At 37.4% G+C, this 8,515-nt stretch overlaps 1 protein-coding gene across 1 annotated transcript in view; it reads left to right on the top strand.

Annotated features, from left to right (window-relative positions):
- Nucleotides 1–8,515, top strand: part of MAP3K2 (mitogen-activated protein kinase kinase kinase 2) — a 97,596-nt gene that overhangs the window by 14,939 nt on the left and 74,142 nt on the right. The gene's annotated exons all lie outside the window — the stretch shown is intronic.

Below are 8,515 nucleotides of genomic sequence, written 5' to 3' on the forward strand. Positions count from 1 at the left end.
AAGTGAAGTCGCTCAGTCTTGTCTGACTCGTAGCGACCCCATGGACTGCAGCCTACCAGGCTCCTCCATCCATGGGATTTTCCAGGCAAGAGTGGAAAATACTGGAGTGGGGTGCCATTGCCTTCTCCATTTCTACTGTATAATCAGACCTAAAAGACTGTATGGATTTTTTTAAAAGTATCTTTGTTCTAATTATTTATTTTTGATTCAGATTTTTTTTTTTTAGTACACACTTATTTATTTGACTGCACCAGGGTTTAGTTGCATCCTGTGGGCTCCAAAGGGCCTGGGCTTAGTTGCTCCACAGCACGTGGCATCTTAGTTCCCCAGCCAGGGATTGAACCCACATCCCTTGCATGGCAAGGTGGGTTCTTAACTGCTGGATCACCAGGGAAGTCTCTGGATGTTTTATCAATAATAATTTTTTATTGTGTTCTTAGAGTATATAATTGACTTTTTAATGGAAATACTCACATTGGTTTTTTTTTCTTTTAATTTTTAAATTCATTTAATGCTTATTGAAAATATTAGGAATGTCTTAGGAATCAGTAAAATAGCCTTTAATAAATTTTTTGTTGAGTTTTAATTGTTCGTGGGCACAATTATTACTAAATTGTTTGACTTCCTTCTGTGTATTGGCACTGAAGATAAATGAATTGGTCATTGTTTCTGTAATTATAGAACTCCATTCTGATGTGGGAGGGAGGCAGATGTACCCGGCCTCATAATTTGTTAGGCTTCCCTGGTGGCTCAGCTGGTAGAGAATCCGCCTGCAATGCAGGAGACCTGGGTTCGATCGCTAGGTCGGGAAGATCCCCTGGAGAAAGAAATGGCAACCCACTCCAGTATTCTGGTCTGGGAAATCCCATGGATGCAAGAGCCTGGTGGGCTACAGTCCACGGGGTCGCAAAGAGTTGGACACGACTGAGCGACTCCATACTTGTTTGCGTACTTTTTAAGCTTTGGATTTTAGAATTTTAAAGAGACGTTAATATTTTAGAACTTGGTGTTCTGTTATGTTTTGAATCCAGGAGATTAGCAAGTGGAGCGTATTGGTACACAGCAGGCATGGGCCAAGTGCTGGTTAAATGAGAGGCAATAGAGTGTAGCGTGTGAGAGTGGATTGCAGATAAGACTGTCTTGAGTTCCAAAGCCGAACTTAATAAATAAGTAAACTTAGCTCTTATTAGTTTCTGAGTGTTCACTGTGCTTTGTTATTTTTCAAAGTGCTTTACAAGTAATATTTCATTTATGCCTTATAATAGTCACATTAAATAGGTACAGTTACTGTTACCATTTTATAGATGAGGAATTGGGCACTGAGAGCCATCATTATTGTTATTATCAATGAATTTTGAGAGGTATTTTTGGTAAACTAATGATATTTTTTTCTCTCTGGTACCTGATAGAAATATCAGGGAATGACAAATACTTCTTCATCAGTCTGCAGTAATTTAAGAGTTTTAATAAAAACCTAAATCTCTTGCAAGTGTTGAGTGAAGAGTTACCTCATTCTCTGTTAAGATCCATTTAATAAAATGTAGAAAAGAATTGAGATGTGTAGACATTTAAATTCCCCTACATGTATATGGATGGCTGAGGCCCTTTGCTGTCCACCTGAGACTATCACAGCATTGTTAATTGGCTATACTCCAGTGCAAATAAAAAGTTTTAAAAAGTTAAAATCCCCCAATATTCTCAGTATGATTTAAGAACTAAGGAAGAGGGGGAAAAAAAAACCACTCATTAGATATCAACTTACTTTTAACAAACATTTGCATAATTATTACCAATATGCTAGGCCCATTATAGGCACTTTACAAACATTGACTTGTCTAATCTCCATGGCAGTCTGGTGATGATTATGACTATATAATCATTCTAGGAGGCTATGCATTTTTTGTTACTACTTTTATAAAATTACTTAAAATGTTTTAGGAACACTCATAAAGCCCATGCTCTTTTTTTTTTTTTTTTTTTTTTGTCTATGCCATGTGGCATGTGGGATCTTGGTTCCCTGACCAGGGATTAGACCCACACCCCTTGCAGTCCCTAAAATTCTCTTTAAATTTGAATTCTATATGGTTTTGAGTAGATAATGTAGTACAAAGTTCAGAAACTATGAATAGATAAACAATGCAGGTCTGTCTCCCCAGCTACCCAGTTCTTCTAACTGGAAGTGACCAGTGTTACTAGGGAAATACTCCCTTGAAATTGTCTTTAGAATTTTTGAATACCTGAAATTGGGATGTGTCTGACAAATGATGACATTTTATTTTTTAAAGTCAGAATTCATTTGTAGTCTGGCAAATAAAGGGGCTACTGCTCTGTGTAATAGTTTTGCAGATCAAAACCAAGGGATGTCCGTAAGGTAATGAGACTTGTGTAACTTATAAACTGGCTTAAGGTCAGTAGTCGCAGTTGCAGTGCTAGTAGCATTATAGAATAAGATTTGTAGCTAGATTGAGATAATCGACAGACTACACATTTAAGGTATGTGATTTGGTAAAATCAGACGTGTGTATACAAGTGAAACCATAACCTCATCAAGATAGTGACCATATCCATCACCCCCAGAAGCTTCTTCATGCCCTTTTGTAGTCCCATCACTGTCTTGCCTCTTTTTATTGTCCCGAGGCAACCAGTGATCTGCTTTTTCTTATCATAAATTAGCTGCTCACCTGGTAATGGACATTTGAGTCTCCAGTTTGGGGCTGTCATGCAGTAATGCTACGAACATTTGTATACAAGTATTTGTGTGGACAGTCCATGGGGTCGCAAAGAATCAGACACAACTTAGCAACTGAACAACAACAGTGAACGGTTTGTGTGGACATACGCTTTCATTTTTCTTGAGCAAATATCTAGGAGTGGAATGGGTGGGTCATAAGATTTTGCCAAACTGTTTCATAAAGTGAATGTCCAGTCTTACACCATTGGACATTTGACGTTCTTACCAGCACTGTGAACATTTTCATTGCACAGCATCTTTGCCAACACTTCATATGACCATTCTTTTGGAATCTCATTGTGTTTCTTCCCCCCTCCCCTCTTTTCCGAAGGTGAAAAGGAAGGAATTTTAAGTTTTTTTTTTCTGAGCAGTTTTAGATTTACAGAAAAATTGAGCATAGAGTTCCCATTTACCCTCTCCCTTGCTCCAAGTTTTCCCTATTATTAATATTTTGCATTAGTGTGATACATTTGTTACCTTTCATGACCCTGTATTGATATATTCTTATTCACTGAAGTTCCTAGTTTACATTAGCGTACACTTTTATATTATTTATTGTATGAGTTCTGACAAATGTTCAATGACATGTATCTGCCATTCTTACAGTATCATGGGGAATAGTGTCACTGCCCAGAGACTCTGTGGTCCTCTTACCCCTCCCGCCCGCCTGCCCGCCCTGGGTGCCGTGGCAGCTGCAGATCCTTTGATTGTCTCCGTAGTTTTGCCTCGTCCAGAGTGTAGTATGGTTGGAGGCACACAATATATAACTCTTCAGGCATTGGCCTCTTTCACTTTGTAATACGCATTTAAGTTTCCTTTAAGGTCCTTTTCATGGCTTGAGAGCTCATTTCCTTTCAGCACTGAGTATTCTACTGCTCAAATGTATCAGTATATTTATCCATCCACTTAAAAAAATTAATTTTCATCACTGTTTGAGGGTTTGGAGTGAAAACAGGCTGATTAGACAGGAAGGTATTGGAGATAACCCCAGCAAGAGAGAGTATCATGCCTTGGAATGGAATGGCAGTAGTGGAGATGTATATTTAAAGCAAAGCTAACGGGATTTGCTGATCAGCGGAATGTAGAAGGAAGGAATAAGAGGACTCAAGGCTGTCCCCACATTTTTGTCTTGAACAACTAGAAAATTAGAGAATTTTTGTGTGTGTGTGATAGTAAAGACTGGGGAGAAATACTAATGTTTATTTTCCCAACTTTGTTAAAAATTTTCTCTTTAGAAATTTTCAGAAGTTGAGGAATTTTTTTTCTTTTCATTTGAGAGTAAATTGCCAGTATGAGGCCCCATGACCCCAGAGCACTTTAGTTTGTAATTGCTGTCAGCAAGGAAATTTTCTTACATATCTGGAATGAAACCATCAAAATCATGAAGTTAGCATTAATAGAATTAGTATCATCTAATCCACAGAACCCATTCGGGTTTTGTCAGTGGTTTCAGTAGCATCCATTTTAGCAAAATAATGCAATCTAGGGCCGCATTTTGTGTTTAGTGTCTTTCGTTCTGGAACAGTTCTTTCATGGTTTTTTTTTTTTTTTTCCAATTAATTTTTAAATTGAACGGTAATTGCTTTACAGAATTTTGTTGTTTTCTGTCAAACCTTAACATGAGTCAGCCATAGGTATACATATATCCCGTCCCTGTTGAACCTCCCTCCCATCTCCCGCCCCATCCCACCCCTCTAGATTGATACAGAGCCCCTGTTTGAGTTTCCTGAGTCATACAGCACATTCCCATTGGCTGTCTATTTTACATATGGTAATGTAGGTTTCCACGTTGCTCTTTCCATACATCTTACCCTCTCCTCCCCTCTCCCCGTGTCCGTAAGTCTGTTCTTTATGTCTTTTTCTCCATTGCTGCCCTGTAGATGAATTCTTCCGTACCATTTTTCTAGATTTCATATATATGCGTTAGAATATGACATTTGTCTTACTTTTTCTGACTCACTTCATTCTGTATAATAGGTTCTAGGTTCATCCGCTTCATCGGAATTGACTCAAAGGTGTTCCTATTTATGGCTGAGTAATATTCCATTGTGCATACGTACCATACTTCTGTATCCATTCATCTGTCAGTGGACACCTAGGTTGCTTCCATGTTCCAGCTATTGTAAATAGTGCTGGCATGAACAATGAGATATTTGTGTCTTTTTCAATTTTGGTTTCCTCAGGGTATATGCCTAGGAGTGGGATTGCTGGGTCATATGGTGGTTTTATTCCTAGTTTGTTAAGGAATCCCCACACCATCTTCCATATGGCTGTATCAGTTTACATTCCTACCCACAGTGCAAGAGCATTCCCTTTTCTCCACTTCCTGTCCAGCATTTATTGTTTGTAGACTTTTTGGTGATGGCCATTCTGACTGGTATGAGGTGATATCTCATTGTAGTTTTGATTTGCATTTCTCTAATAATGAATGATGTTGAGCATCTTTTCATGTGTTTGCTAGCCGTCTGTATGTCTTCTTTGGAGAAATGTCTGTTTCAGTCTTTTTCCCACTTTCTGATTTCTGGTAATGAGTTGTATGAGATGCTTGTATATTTTGGAAATTAATCCTTTGTCAGTTGTTTCATTGGCTATTATTTTCTCCCATTCTGAGGGTTGTCTTTTCACCTTGCTTATAGTTTCCTTTGTTGTGCAAAAGCTTTTAAGTTTAATCAGGTCCCACTTGCTTACTTTTGTTTTTATTTCCATTATTCTAGGAAGTGGGTCATAGAGGATCTTGCTTTGATTTATGTCATCAAGTGTTCTGTCTGTGTTTTCCTCTTAAGAGTTTTATAGTTTCTGGTCTTACATTTTAGGTCTTTAATCCGTTTTCAGTTTATCTTTGTGTGTGTTCTCAGGAAGTGTTCTAATTTCATTCTTTTACATATGGCTTTCCAGTTTTCCCAGCAGCATTTATTGAAGAGGCTGTCTTTGCCCCATTGTATATTCTTGCCTCCTTTGTCAAAAATAAGGCACTCATAGGTGCATGGGTTTATTTCTGGGCCTTCTGTCTTGCTCCATTGGTCTGTGCTTCTGTTTCTGTGCCAGGGCCATACTGTCTTGATGTCTGTGGCCTTGTAGTGTAACCTGAGGTCAGGAAGGGCGATCCCTCCAGCCCCATTCTTCTTTCTCAGGACTGCTTTGGCTATCCGGGGTCTTTTGTGTTTCCATATGAACTGTGACATTTTCTGTTCTAGTTCTGCGGAAAATGCCATTGCTAATTTGATAGGGATTGCGCTGAATCTGTACGTTGTGTTTGGTAGTATAATCATTTTCACAGTATTGATTCTTCCTACCCAGGAACATGGAATATCTCTCCATCTTGGAACAATTCTTTCATGTTTGCCTGACTTTCATGATCTTGATAGTTTTGAAATTTATAGAATGGTTGACTCTTAAAATATTCCTCAGTTAAGGTTTGTCTTTTGCTTCCCCTGTGATTCAATTTAGGTTGTATATTTTTGGCAGAAACATTACAGAAGTGATATGATAGTCTTCTCAGTACATCCTATCAGGTGCAAATGATTTTAATTTGCCCATTATTGGTGATCTTGATCACTTAAGCATTCTGCCAGATTTCTACACTAAAAGACTTTTTTCCTTTATAATTAATAAATATTAGGGGGAAAAGTATTTTGAGACTATTTCATTCCTTATCACTTCACCTGGTAGTTTTAGCAGTTACTGATTTTTATTGGCTGAATTACTATTATTGATGATTACAAACTATTTTATAATTTTATTAATTATAATTTATTAGTTAACACTCAAATACCCATGCCTTGAATATCGAAAGAAGATAAAGCTTCTTTCTCTTCTCCCATTTACTGATTCATTTTTTAATTGTATAGCTGTAGACTTGTGGGTTCCCTTTTTTTGTTGTTATTCAGTGGGTTGTAATCTATCATTATTTGTTTTGAAACCCAAATTGTCCCACATTTGGCCAGTGGGAGCCCGTTTAGAGTGGTTTTTGTGGCCTTTTCACATGTCCCATGATTCCTTGTATACTTATATTCTGGCACAGTAAGATGTTCTAGGGTTACCTTGCAGTTACATGGAAATAACCCGTGTTTTCAAGGAGCCTTCATTCCTCTTAGTGGAGATTGATATTTAGAAACTGGTGTCTAGCAGATGTACTCATTGTGAGTAGGATGTCACTGCTTCCAGGTCTCCACAGCCAAAGCTGTAAAACACATACGGGTACAGATGTGCATGTTTGTGTACGTCGGTTTCTTTACATATTGCAGAACGGTGGTTTCATAATGATACCTTCAATTCCAGTTCCATATCAGAGTTCATTCTTAACCTTACCCCTTCCCATGTTGTCAAGAGCCCGAAAGATGTTAGGTGGGGCAGCTGTTGTGTAGTGGGAGGTGGGCATAATAGCAACCCAGAGTGGCGCTGTAAATGTGCCTCTTATCACTTCCTTGCCTGTATTTTATGTGATTTAACAGGTTATGTTTTCATTTAGTTGGGTATACTTAAAAATGTGTTGAGACTTTCTTGTTTAGCTGCAGATTATTCTTTACCTATGTTGTTTCACTTCCAAATGTTTGGAGATTTTTTCTGTTGTCTTTCTGTTATTACCTACTGCATTGCTTCCATTATGATCAGAGAACATAGTTCTTATGATTTTAACTCTTTTAAATAGGTTATAATTTATTTTGTGGCCCAGGATATGGCCCAGGTCTACCTGGGTTAATGTTCCATGGGTGTTTGAAAAGAATGTGTAATCTGCCATTAGCCATTGGTGGGTGGAATGATGTGTGTGTGTGTATGCGTGAACTAGCTGTATACAGTCAAATGTTTTTTAAGGAGCTTAAGAGGAGGAAAAATGCTTATCTTGGAACTTACTCTTGTATTTAATTCTTTTGATTTGAGTATTCTTCATTTTGTCTGCTGGATTTGAGTTCCCTCCTCGAATGTCACTTCTCAGTCTGAAGAACTCCCCTAAGTATTTCTTATAAGGCAGTTTTTGCAAATAATTCTCTGTTTCTGTTTATCTGGGAATACATTTATTTTGTTTTGTTTTGAAGGATTGTCTCGTTGCGTATGTGACTCTTGCTTGGTATTTTTGTTTTGTTTCTCTTGTTACACAGGCCATTGCACCTTCTTCTGGCTCAGTTACTTATGCTAGAAGTCAGTAGGTAGGTGTATTTTTCCCCTGTAGCAAAATGAGTTATTTTTCTGCTTTTAAGATTTTATTTATCTTTGGCTTTCTGTAGTTTAACCATGATGTGTATCTAGGTGTGGTTCTCTCTCTCTCTCTCTCTCTTTTTTTTTTTTTAAGATTTTTCAAATGGTATTTTAAAAGATTTAGATACAGATCTCTTGATGTTTATTGTGTTTAGGGTTTATTGAGCTTCTTGGGTCTTTAGATTCCTGGTTTTCATGAAATTTGGGAACTTTTCAGCCATTGTTTTCTTCAGACATTTTTTCTGTCTCCATTTTTCTTTTTTCCTTGTGGGACGTACAGTAAGTGTTGGTCTGCTGTGTCTCATAGGTTTCTGAGACTTCGTTAATTTTCCTTCAGTCTTTTTTCTCTCTATTCTTCAGATTAGTTGACTACTGCTGATCCTTTTGTGGAGTTTAATTTTTTCTTCTGCCATCTCAGATTTACTATTGATTCCATCTGATACATTTTATCTTTGGATATGGTATTTCTCAACTCTAGAATTTGAATTTTTGTTTTTTTAATAGTTTCTATGTATTGATATTTCCTTTTTTGTGAAGTAATTTTCACCAGATTTTCCTTTAATTCTTTTAAGTATATTTGTGATAGCTACT

The sequence above is a fragment of the Ovis aries genome, chromosome 2 (assembly GCF_016772045.2).
Source record: "Ovis aries strain OAR_USU_Benz2616 breed Rambouillet chromosome 2, ARS-UI_Ramb_v3.0, whole genome shotgun sequence".
In the NCBI taxonomy this organism is placed as follows: Eukaryota; Metazoa; Chordata; class Mammalia; order Artiodactyla; family Bovidae; genus Ovis; species Ovis aries.